This window comes from Bos grunniens, chromosome 1 (genome assembly GCF_055505025.1).
Source record: "Bos grunniens cultivar Pamir isolate PY7600 chromosome 1, Bosgru_T2T1.0, whole genome shotgun sequence".
NCBI lineage: Eukaryota > Metazoa > Chordata > Mammalia > Artiodactyla > Bovidae > Bos > Bos grunniens.
Window position 1 is genome coordinate 52,057,693 of NC_141165.1, and position 12,167 is coordinate 52,069,859.

General features: G+C 38.5%; 1 long non-coding RNA gene across 1 annotated transcript in view; it reads left to right on the plus strand.

Moving 5' to 3' along the window:
* The first annotated feature begins 4,867 nt into the window (after positions 1 to 4,867).
* LOC147379447 (uncharacterized) overlaps positions 4,868 to 12,167 on the plus strand; it is a 64,621-nt gene continuing 57,321 nt past the window's right edge. Inside the window, exon 1 of the long non-coding RNA XR_015133151.1 lies at positions 4,868 to 5,381. This is a non-coding gene — a long non-coding RNA (uncharacterized LOC147379447). The remainder of the gene's footprint in view (positions 5,382 to 12,167) is intronic.

Here is a 12,167-nt window from a genome sequence, read left to right on the forward strand (position 1 = left end):
TTCAATGCATAATTGGTTTGATGGGATTTTTACAAAGTCATAATCATTCAGATATTTTCAATATTGGTATGAAACCAAAGGTGTAGTTACTTTAATATCCTTTTCCTCTGTTCTTTATATAAAATGTGATGATGAAATCAGAATGGCAGTGATGCTGTTAGATATTTGATGGAGATTATATGCATAAGTTACTTCCTCAGCCTTGTTCTACTTGAGCCTTGTATGCATGTTTGTAAAATGTATTTATGAGTACACTGTATATAGCTTTTTAGTTTACCAAATACATTCATTTTCTATTCTATAGATACAGTCAGCATCTGGGTATGAAAATGATTGATTCAGTCACTGCTTTCTGATTCTCTTAGTTCTCCTGTGAAATTTTTGTTAGTGTAAAACTTTTGGCAACTAAGACTTCAAATCTTTGAGTTAAATAAATGTAGAAGGAAAGAACATTTTAAAGAATTCTGTAGCTGACAATCCTGTGGCAGTGGAATCAATCCTGGGATTTGAGCCCAGAATTTCTTTATAGCAGAGCCAGGATACATAAGCAGTTCAATTGAGCAGTGAGCAGAAATGGAAAATGCTAGTGGTGGGAACTTGTTTTTACTGAATGCAGGTGATTTGAGTCTGTGCCTTTTAGTCAGCATCTAGGATTTAAACACCAGCCAAATAAAAAAGGCAGCCCACTCCAGTATTCTTGCTTGGAAAATTTCACGGACAGACTAGCCCGGCAGGCTGTAGTCCATGAAGTTGTAAAGACTTGGACATGACTGAGCCACTGAGCATGCATGCATGTATATACAAAGAATTTATTTTGATAGAATTATTGCACTGCTTACATTTGAACATTGGATAAAATTCAAATCTAGAGCCAATAAGAACAGCTTTATAAAAATTTTGAAAACTGATTATATCTATAAATCTGTATCAGCTCATTATTGTAGCTTTTTAAATATTAAGCTACAGTTTTTATTATAGCTGTTTTGGCATTGTTTTTGCTTTGGCTCAGTCTTTTCATTCTTTCTGGAGTTATTTCTCCACACTTCTCCAGTAGCATATTGGGCATCTACTGACCTGGGGAGTTAATCTTTTAGCGTCATATCCTTTTGCATTTTTATAGTGTTCATGGGGTTCCCAAGGCAAGAATACACCTTACTGTTTGGAAGAAAAGCTATGACAAACCTAGAAAGCATATTAAAAAGCAGAGATATTATTTTACCAACAAAGGTCCATCTAGTCAAAACTATGGTTTTTCCAGTAGTCATGTATGGATATGAGAGTTGGACTATAAAGAAAGCTGAGCACCAAAGAATTGATGCTTTTGAACTGTGGTGTTGGAGAAGACTCTCGAGAGTCCCTTAGACTGCAAGGAGATCCAACCAGTCAATCCTAAATGAAATCAATCCTGAATATTCATTGGAAAGACTGATGCTGAAACTGAACCTCCAATACTTTGGCCACCTGATGGGAAGAACTGACTAATTGGAAAAGACCCTGATGCCAAGAAAGATTGAGGGTAGGAGGAGAAGAGGATGAAATGGTTTGATGGCATCACTAACTCAATGGACGTGAGTTTGAGCAAGCTCTGGGAGTTGGTGATGCACAGGGAGGCCTGGCGTGCTGCAGTCCATGCGGACACAACTGAGGAACTGAACTGAACTGACAGCTTTTATACAAGATGGCCAACAGGTTAAAACTTACACACTTGTAATTATTTTGAAGTTATTTTTGATCCTGAAAGGAAGAGCAAGCTCACTTACCATTACTATTTTTTTAACTCGTTTGTACCTATGCTAAAAGGAAAAAAAAAAAAAAAAAAAAAGGCCCTTAACCTTTTTTAAAGTTTACCTCAATATATTTTTTTTTTATATCACGTGTTTATTTAGGGTAATTTTTTAAACATTGAGAATGCAATACATACATATGATTAAAATACTTTTATCTTCACTTAATGTTATATCTGAGAACAACTTAAATGGGGCTATTTTTTCTGTAGAGTAGTGATTCTTGTACTCTGATGTGTCCATGAATCACCTAGAATCTTGTCAATAACATGTTGTTTCAGATTCAGTAGGTCTGGGGTGAGGCCTGAGGTGCATTTCTAACAATTTTTCAAAAGTGAGCTGCTGCAGCTGGTGGGCATGTTTGTGATCTTGGTAACAAGATGTCGGGAGGTTCTGGCTTTGATTTACTGTTTCCATAATGTAGAAAGTGAAAGTCGCTCAGTTGTGTCCAATTCTTGGCAACCCCACACACTATCCAGTCCATGAATTTCTCCAGGCCAGAATACTGGAGTGGATAGCCTTTCCCTTCTCCAGGGGATCTTCCCAACCCAAGGATTGAACCCAGGTCTCCTGCATTGCTGGTGGATTCTTTTTTTTTCATTTATTGTTTCCTAATGCTCTTTAAAAAAAAATTTTTTTTAATTGAAGGATAATTGCATTACAGAATTTTGTTTTCTGTAAAACCTGAACATGAATCAGCCTTAGGTATACATATATCCCCTCCCTTTTGAATGTCCCTTCCATCTCCTTTCCATCACTCCCCTCTAGGTTGATACAGAGCACCTGAGTTTCCTGAGCCATACAGCAAATTACTGTTTCCTATCTATTTTACATATGGTAATATGTTTCCATGTTACTCTCTCCATAATCTCACCCTTTCCTCCCCTCACCCCATGTCCATAAGTCCATTCTCTATGTCTGTTTCTCCATTGCTGCCCTGCAAATAAATTCTTCAGTACCATCTTTCTGGATTCCGTATATACGTTGTTAGTATGCAACATTTATCTCTCTGTTTCTGACTTACTTCACTTTGTGTAATAGGCTCTAGTTTCATCCACCTCATTAGAACTGATTGAAATGCATTCCTTTTTATGGCTGAGTAATATTCCATTATGTGTGTGTACCAGGGCTTCTTTATCCATTCGTCTGCCAATGGACATCTAGGTTGCTTCCAATGTTCTAGCTATTGTAAATAGTGCTGCAATAAGCAATGGGATACATGTGTCCTTTTCAATTTTGGTATACGCCTAGGAGGGAGATTGCTGGGGAATATGGTAGTTTTATTCCTAGTTTTTAAAGGAATCTCCATACCATCTTCCATAGTGGCTGTATGTAGAGATTGCATTGAATCTGTAGATTGGGTTTGATAGTATAGTCATTCGGAGAAGGCAATGGCATCCCACTCCAGTACTCTTGCCTGGAAAATCCCATGGATGGAGGAGCCTGGAAGGCTGCAGTCCATGGGGTCGCTGAGGGTCGGACACAACTGAGCGACTTCACTTTCACTTTTCACTTTCATGCATTGGAGAAGGAAATGGCAACCCACTCCAGTGTTCTTGCTTGGAGAATCCCAGGGATGGGGAAGCCTGGTGGGCTGCTGTCTATAGGGTCATACAGAGTCAGACACGACTGAAGTGACTTAGCAGCAGCAGCAGTATAGTCATTTTCACAATATTGATTCTTCCTACCCAAGAACATGGAATATCTATCCATCTGTTTATATCAATTTCTTTCATTAGTGTCTTATAATTATCTGTGTATAGTTCTTTTGTGTCCTTAGGTAAGTTTATTCCTAGATATTTAATTTTTTTTGTTGCAATGGTGAATGGAATTGATTCCTTAATTTTTCTTTCTGATTTTTCATTGTTAGTATATAGAAATGCAAGTGATCTCTGTATATTGATTTTGTATCCTGAAACTTTGTTAAATTCACTAATTAGGTCTAGTAATTTTCTGATACTATCTTTAGGGTTTTCTATGTACAGTATCATGTCATCTGCAAACAGTGAGAGCTTTACTTCCTTTCCAATCTGAATTCCTTTTATTTTCTTTTCTTCTATGATTGCTGTAGGTAGGACTTCCAAAACTATGTTGAATAATAGTGGTAGAAGTGGACAACCTTGTCTTGTTCCTGATCTTAAGGGGAATGCTTTCAGTTTTTCACCATTGAGAATAACATTTGCTACAGGCTTATCATATATAGCCTTTACTATGTTGAGTAGGTTCCTTCTATCCCCATTTTTTGAAGAGTTTTAATCATAAATGGGTGTTGAATTTTGTCAAAGGCTTTTTCTACATCTATTGAGATTATAATATGGTTTTTATCTTTCAATTTGTTAATATGATGTATCACATTGATTGATTTGCTTATATTGAAGAATCCTTGTATCCCTGGAATAAACCCAACTTGATCATGGGTATGAGCTCTTTAATGTGTTGTTGAATTCTGTTTGTTAAACTTCTGTTGAAGATTTTTGCATCTATGTTCATTAGTGATACTGGCCTGTAGTTTATTTTTTTGTGTGTTGTCTTTGTCTGGTTTTTGTATCAGGGTGATGGTGGCCTCATAGAATGAGTTTGGTATGTTCCTTCTGCTGCAATTTTTTGAAAGAGTTTAGAAGGATAGATGTTAACTCTTCTCTATATGTTTGATAGAAATCTCCTGTAAAGCCAAATGGTCCTGGACTTGTGTTTTTTGGGAGCTTTTTTATCACAGCTTCCATTTCAGTGCTTATAATTTCTATTTCTTCCTGGTTTAGTCTTGGAAGATTGAACTTTTCTAAGAATCTGTCCATTTCTTCCAGATTATCCATTTTACTGCCATATAGTTGTTCATAATGGTCTCTTACAATCCTTTGTATTTCTTCATTGTTGTAACCTCTCCTCATTTCTGATTTATTTGTTTTGATTCTCCTTTTTTTCTTGATGAGTCTGGATAAAGGTTTGTCAGTTTTGTTTATCTACTCAAAGACCCAGCTTTTAGTTTTATTAATCTTTACTATTGTTTCTTTCATTTCTTTTTCATTTATTTCTGCTCTGATCTTTATGATTTCTTTTCTTCAGAAAAGAAAATTTGGGTTTTTTTGTTTTTTTTGGGGGGGGGTTTAATTTTTTGTTGTTGTTCTTTATCCAGTTGCTTTAGGTGTAAAGTTAGGTTGTCTATTCAATGTTTTTCTTGTTTCTTAATGTAGGATTGTATTGCTATAAACCTCCCTCTTAGAACTGCTTTTGCTGCATCCTATAGGTTTTGAGTTGTCATGCTTTCATTGTCATTTGCTTCTAGAAGATTTTTGATTTCCCTTTTGATTTCTTCAGTAACCTGTTGGTTATTTAGAAACATATTGTTTAATCTCCATATGTTTGGGTTTTTAACAGTTTTTTTCCTGTAATTAATATCTAGTCTCATAGCATTGTGGCTAGAGAAGATGCTTGATACGATTTCAATTATCTTAAATTTACTGAGGTTTGATATGTGACCCAAGATGTGGCCTATCCTGGAGAATGTTCCATGTGTACTTGAGAAGAAGGTATATTCTTCTGCATTTGGATGAAATGTCCTGAAGATATCAATGAGATCCATCTCATCCAATGTATCATGTAAGACTTGTGTTTCCTTTAATTTTCTGTTTTGATGATCTGTCTAATAGTGTGAGTGGGGTGTTAAAGTCTCCTACTATTATTCTGTTACTGTCAATTTCTCCTTTTATGTCTGTTACTATTTGTCTTATGTATTGAGATGCTCTTATGTTGGGTGCACAGATACTTACTATTGTTTTATCTTCCTCTTGGATTGATCCCTTGATCATTATGTAGTGTCCTTCCTTATCTCTTGTAATCTTTACATTAAAGTCTATTTTGTCTGATATGAGGATTGCTACTCCAGCTTTCTTTTGCTGTCCATTTGCATGGAATGTGCTTTTCCATTCTCTCACTTTCAGTCTATATGTGTCTTTAGGTCTGAAGTGGATTTCTTGTAGACAGCATATATATGGGTCTTGTTTTTGTATCCATTCAGCCAGTCTGTGTCTTTTGGTTGGAGCACTTAATCTATTTACATTTAAAGTAATTATTGATGTATTTACTCCTATTGCCATTATCTTAATTGTTTGGAGTTTGATTTTGTAGATCTTTTTCTTCTCCTGTATTTCTTGATTATATAAGTCCCTTTAACATTTGTTGTAAAGCCAGTTTGGTGGTACTGAATTCTCTTAAATTTTGCTTGTCAGAAAAGCTTTTGATTTCTCCATCAGTTTTGAATAAGATCCTTGCTGGGTACAGTAATCTTGGTTGTAGATTTTTCCCTTTCAGTACTTTAAATATATCCTGCCATTCCTTTCTGTTTGAGTTCTGTCCCTTCTGCAGCAGAAACTGCAGCGTTTCTGCTGAAAGATCAGCTATTAAATGTATGGGGTTTCCCTTGAATGTTACTTGTTGTTTTTCCCTTGTTGCTTTTAATATTCTCTTTTTGTGTTTAGTCTTTGTTAGTTTGATTAGTATGTGTCTTGGTGTATTCTCCTTGGGTTTTTCCTGTATGGGACTCTGTGCCTCTTGAACTTGATCGACTATTTCCTTTTCCATGTTGGGGACATTTTCAACTATAATCTTTTCAAAAAATTTCTCCTACCCTTTCTTTTTCTCTTCTTCTTCTGGGGCCCCTGTATTTTGAATGTTGGTGTGTTTGATACTGTCCCAGAAATCTCTGAGACTATTCTCAGTTTTTTTCCTTCTTTTTACTTTATTCTGCTCTTCAGAAGTTATTTCCAGCATTTTACCTTCCAGCTCACTGATTCTTTTTTCTGCTTCAGATATTATGCTATTGAATCCTTCTAGAGTATTTTTAATTTCATTAATTGTGTTGTTTGCTGCTGTATGTTTATTCTTTAATCCTTCTAGGTCTTTATTAATTGATTCTTGCATTTTCTCCATTATATTTTCAAGATTTTTTATCATCTTTACTATCATTATTCTGAATTCTTTTTCAGGTAGTTTGCCTATTTCATCTTCATTTATTTGGACTTCTGTGTTTTTTTTCTTTGTTCCTTCATTTGTGCAGCATTTCTCTACCTTTTCTTTTCTTTATTTCTTTATTTAAAAAAATTTTTTTTGCACTTATTGTGTTTGAAGTATCCTTTTCTCAGGCTCCAAGGTTGTATTCTTCCTTCCTTTTGGTTTCTGCCCTCCTAAAGGTTTGTCCAGTGGTTTGTGTAAGCTTTGTATAAGGTGAGATTTATGCTGAGATTTGTTTGTTTGTTTGTTTTTCCTCTGATGGGCAAGGCTGAGTAAGCTGGTAATCCTGTCTGTTGATGATTGGGTTTGTATTTTGTTTGTTGTTTGGATGAGGGGTCCTGCACAGGGTGCTACTGGTGATTGGGTGGTGCTGGGTCTGGTATTGAAGTGGTTTCCTTTGTGTGAGTTCTCACTATTTGATACTCCCTAGGGTTAGTTCTCCGGTAGTCTAGGGTCTTGGAGTCAGCACTCTCACTCCAAAGGCTCAGGGTTTGATCTCTCTGGTCAGGAATGAAGATTCCACAAGTGGTTTGCTATGATATTAAGTGAGATTAAAACACATACTCCAAAACAAGAAACCAAAGATGAACCCCAGACAAATGGTGGTTACAAAATCAGGCAAATAATAATTAAAATAATGAAATATATACATACACATCCATAAACAAAATCAAAACAGTTCAACAAAAATAAAGTACAATAGATTGATCCAGTGAACAAAGGAAATCAAATATTATATCTACCAGGAACAAAGCTAACTAAAGCATAAAATGGAAAACAATACTGAAGCAAGGTGCCAAGTGAAGAATAAAGCAAAAACAAACAAACAGAAAAACAAAACTAACAAATATGTTGAGAGGAAAGGAAAGAAAGAAAATAGAGAAAGAATATATATGCAAAGTTAAATAGAGGTAGATAAAGAAGATTTATATACATTAAAGATTAACTGCAGGGGGAAAAGAACAGTAGGGAAAGGAAACAAAGGAATAAATGTAGAAAAAAATAGGTTAAAAATTAAAAATAAGAATTATAAAAAGAGACAAGAAAAAAAAAGGTGGGGAGTGGGGGAGAGGAAATTAAAAAAAAAAAAAAAAGAAAACTCCACAGAACTATAGAAGGACAATGTAGAGGCAGAAGTTTATAACAATAAAATGTGGATTAAAAAAAACAACACCTTAAAATCTTAACTAGATTTCATAGTGCTAATAAAATAGACAAGTATAACAGTGGGGAACAAAAAAAGGAAAAAAGAAAAATAATCCAAAAGACCCTAAAGAAGAAGTCAAAACACATGAATAATGTTTTCCTTGAGTCACTGATGTCAGGGTCCTTTCCCTTGCTGGGAGTCACAGTTCACCTCACCTCCCTAGGATGCCCTCCAACACTGTGCTGGTCTCTGGACCTGCTGTGGGTGCAGCTCAGATTCTTATCTAGTACTACTCCTGTGTGTTCTTGCCTCCAATGTCCACAGCTATCAGAACTAGTGCATTTTCTTTTGTGGGAGTTCTTAATGTCCTTTTATATATTCTGTAGACAGAGTCTGCCTAGTTGATTGTGTGGATTTAATCTGCAGCTTGTACAGCTGGTGGGAAGGTTTTGAGTCTTCTTCCTAAGCTTCATTGCCCCTGGGTTTCAATTGTGGTTTTATATCCACCTCTGCATGTGGATCATCCACTGGGATTTGCTCCTGAGGCTGTCCTGGAGGACTTGGGTCTGCCGCAGTGAGGACCAGGTGCAGAGGTGTTGCAGCTGCTTGGGTCACAGGGGTTCTGACAGCACCAGGTATTCAGGGGAGTTGGTAGCTAGGGCAGTAGGAAATATAGTGCTCTAGAAGGGTATGGCAACCAGTGTTGGCCAATACACTCCAGTATTCTTGCCTGGAGAACCGCCCCCCCCAACCCCCACCCCCCAGTAGAGAAGCCTGGCAGTTCACAGTCCACAGGGTTGCAAAGAGTTGGAAACAACTGAAGTGACTGCACATGCAGATGCAAGACTTTTTTTTTTTTTTTTTCTCTCTTTTTTTTTGCCTGTGGGAGCTCTGCCCCAGTGAGAGTTGAGTGTGAAGGTGGCACAACTGCTTAGGTCACGGGGACCCTGGAGGCACCAAGTGTGCAGTGACACAGACTGCCTCAGCTGTAGGAGTTATGGCTCTATCAGAGTCTTTTTCCAAGCCTCTGGTGGCTGGCAATCAGATGGCCTCTTTGGCTAGTCTTTCTCCATAGTTCCACCCATTCATGCACTTAGAGGGCTCCCTTACCTGGGGTCCTTCTCTGTTGTCCGGTGCATCAGGCACTTAGAGGGGCCCCCTGGTTGGGGTGCTATTCTATAGATCAGCACATCAGGCACTTAAAGGGGCACCCTGGCTGGGGTCCCACAGATCAGCTGTTTCACTCTCAGCCTTAAGTGTTTCTCCTCTGACTCAGACAATTGCCCGGATGTGGGAATCGGACCCCTGCTTCATTTCCCCCTCCAGCCGAGGGCAGGTCCAGTCCTAGTAACACTCCTGTTGTTCCCCCTAGTTCCTTCATCCTACTGAGTTTTGTGTGGTTCTATATATTCTCTTCTGCTGGTCAGGTACTCCTGTACACTCTCAGCTGGTATTCTGTATGCACTTCTGTGTCTGAAGGTGTATTCCTGATGTATCTGTGGAGAGAGATATATTCCATATCCACCTACTCCTCCGCCATCTTGTTCTCCCTCCACAGGTGGATTCTTTACCAGCTGAGCCACAAGGGAAGCCTAAAAACACTGCAGTGGGTAGTGGATCTTCCAGACCCAGGAATTGAACTGGGGTCTCCTACATTTCAGGCAGATTCTTTACTGTCTGAGCTATTGGGGAAGCCCTTATGCTTGCAATGCAGAAGACCTGGGCTTGATCTCTGGGTCAGGAAGATCCCTTGGAGAAGGAAATGGCAACCCACTCCAGTGTTCTTGCCAGGAGAATACCATGGACATAGGGTCCTGGCAGGCTATAGTCCATGGGGTCACAAAGAATTGGACATAACTAAGCGACTAACACTTTCATTCACAATGTGAGGATCAGAGTGTGATTCTTTTGTCCTTTCCCAGTACTGTAGCATGTATGCTCCTGCTCCAGCCAGAAGTTTGGCATTTATAGAAAGAAGAGAGGCAAAAGGTAAAAGGTGGTACAGACTGTCTACTTATAGGTTGCATGCTCTCCCTCTTTTTAGGGGTTTCGGAAATCAGGGAACATAATTGTCATGACTCATTGTTATGTATATAGTCATGACATAATTATTATGACTAATGTACATTTGAAATCTATCACTCAGAACTGGACACACTGTTTCCTGAACAAAATAAAGGTTCTTTTGGCAGAAGGCCACAATGCCACATAGTAAGGAAAGAAATAGGCTCAAACAGTATATAAGATATATAGAGAAAAGTCTTCTGCGTACTCAACGCTGGTCTTTTACTCTAAACATGGTCACTTACCATTTTCTAGTGTGTACCTCTAAAATTTGTCTGGGCAGATGGCTGCCTTTTTAAGGCAGTTGCTTGCAATACCTTTTTCTGCAATCTGGTGTTCACTTCTACTTTCGAGTACTTACTACTGTGATCCCATCATCTCTCTAGGTTGCTCTGTAGAACAGCACCCAAGATTGGTTGATAGTGACCCTCTTCCTTATAGTTCCTGCTTACTCTAGGAAACATCCACATCACTTGCTTGAGAAACTTGACAGTCAGGACAAGATATGCTGACTCTATTTTGTAGCATTCAGTTCAGTTCAGTTGCTCAGTCATGTCGACTCTTTGAGACCCCATGAACCGCAGCACGCCAGACCTCCCTGTCCATCACCAACGCTCAGAGTTTACCAAACTCATGTCCATTGAGTCAGTGATGCCATCTAACCATGTCATCCTCTGTTGTCCCCTTCTCCTCCTGCCTTCAATCTTTCCTAACATCAGGATCTTTTCAAATGAGTCAGCTCTTCACATCAGGTGGCCAAAATTTTGGAGTTTCGGCTTCAACATCAGTCTTTCTAATGAACATCCAGGACTGATTGTGTTTACAATGGACTGGTTGGATCTCCTTGCAGTCCAAGGGACTCTCAAGAGTCTTCTCCAACACCACAGTTCAAAAGCATCAATTCTTCAGCACTCAGCTTTCTTTATAGTCCAACTCTCACATCCATACATGACCACTGGAAAAACCATAGCCTTGACTAGACAGATCTTTGTTGGCAAAGTAATGTCTCTACTTTTTAACATGCCATATAGATTGGTCATAAGTTTCCTTCCACGGAGTAAGCATCTTTCAATTTCATGGCTACAATCACCATCTGCAGTGATTTTGGAGTCCCCCAAAATAGAGTCTGACACTGTTTCCACTGTTTCCTCATCTATTTCCCATGAAGTGATGGGACCAGATGCCATGATCTTCGTTTTCTGAATGTTGAGCTTTAAGCCAAGTTTTTCACTCTCCTCTTTCACTAAGGCTCTTTAGTTCTACTTCACTTTCTGCCATAAGGGTGGTGTCATCTGCATATCTGAGGTTATTGATATTTCTTCCGGCAATCTTGATTCCAGCTTGTGTTTCTTCCAGTCCAGCATTTCTCATGATGTACTGTGCATATAAGTTAAATAAGTAGGGAGACAATATACAGCCTTGACGTACTCCTTTTCCTATTTGGAACCAGTGTGTTGTTCCATGTCCAATTCTAACTGTTTCTTCCTGACCTGCATGCAGGCATTAGGTGACATTTATCAAATGTGAGTTAGGGACAAGTCCTCCATGACTCCAAATATGAACTCTCCAAATGTTTCCAGACACCTCTATTCCCCAGGCTTGAGCAGTAATAGAAAGCATCCCATGTTCCCTACCAAAAGAGGTGGTGGGGACCTCTGTGGCAAAAGTCCCTCCTAAAAGAGTGTGCAGCAAATTCAATCTTCTAATTCTCTGACCTCTTTTCCTGTCCACCTGGCCAAGGCTGCAAGAGTCACAAAAGTGGTTCTTAACCATTTTCATTGTAAATGTTGCATATGGTAACCTTGGAGAAGGAAATGGCAACCCACTTCAGTATTCTTGCCTGGAAAATCCCATGGACGGAGGAGCCTGGCAGGCAACCATCCATGGGGTCTCAGAGTCAGATATGACTGAGCGAATTCACTTTCTTTCTTTTGTGGTAACCTAATGCTTTAGTATGTGTTGTGCATGCTAAGGCACTTCAGTTGTGTCCAACTCTTTGCGACCCTATGGACAATAGCCTGACAAGCTCCTCTGTCCATGGGATTCAATTTTAAGACTGAGTTCTTGTGTAATTTATGCATAAGGATTGTTTGGATGAACTGAAACTTTCTAATTTTCTAGAGGCTAAATATTTATGTATTTATTCATGTGTTTATCTTTGTGCA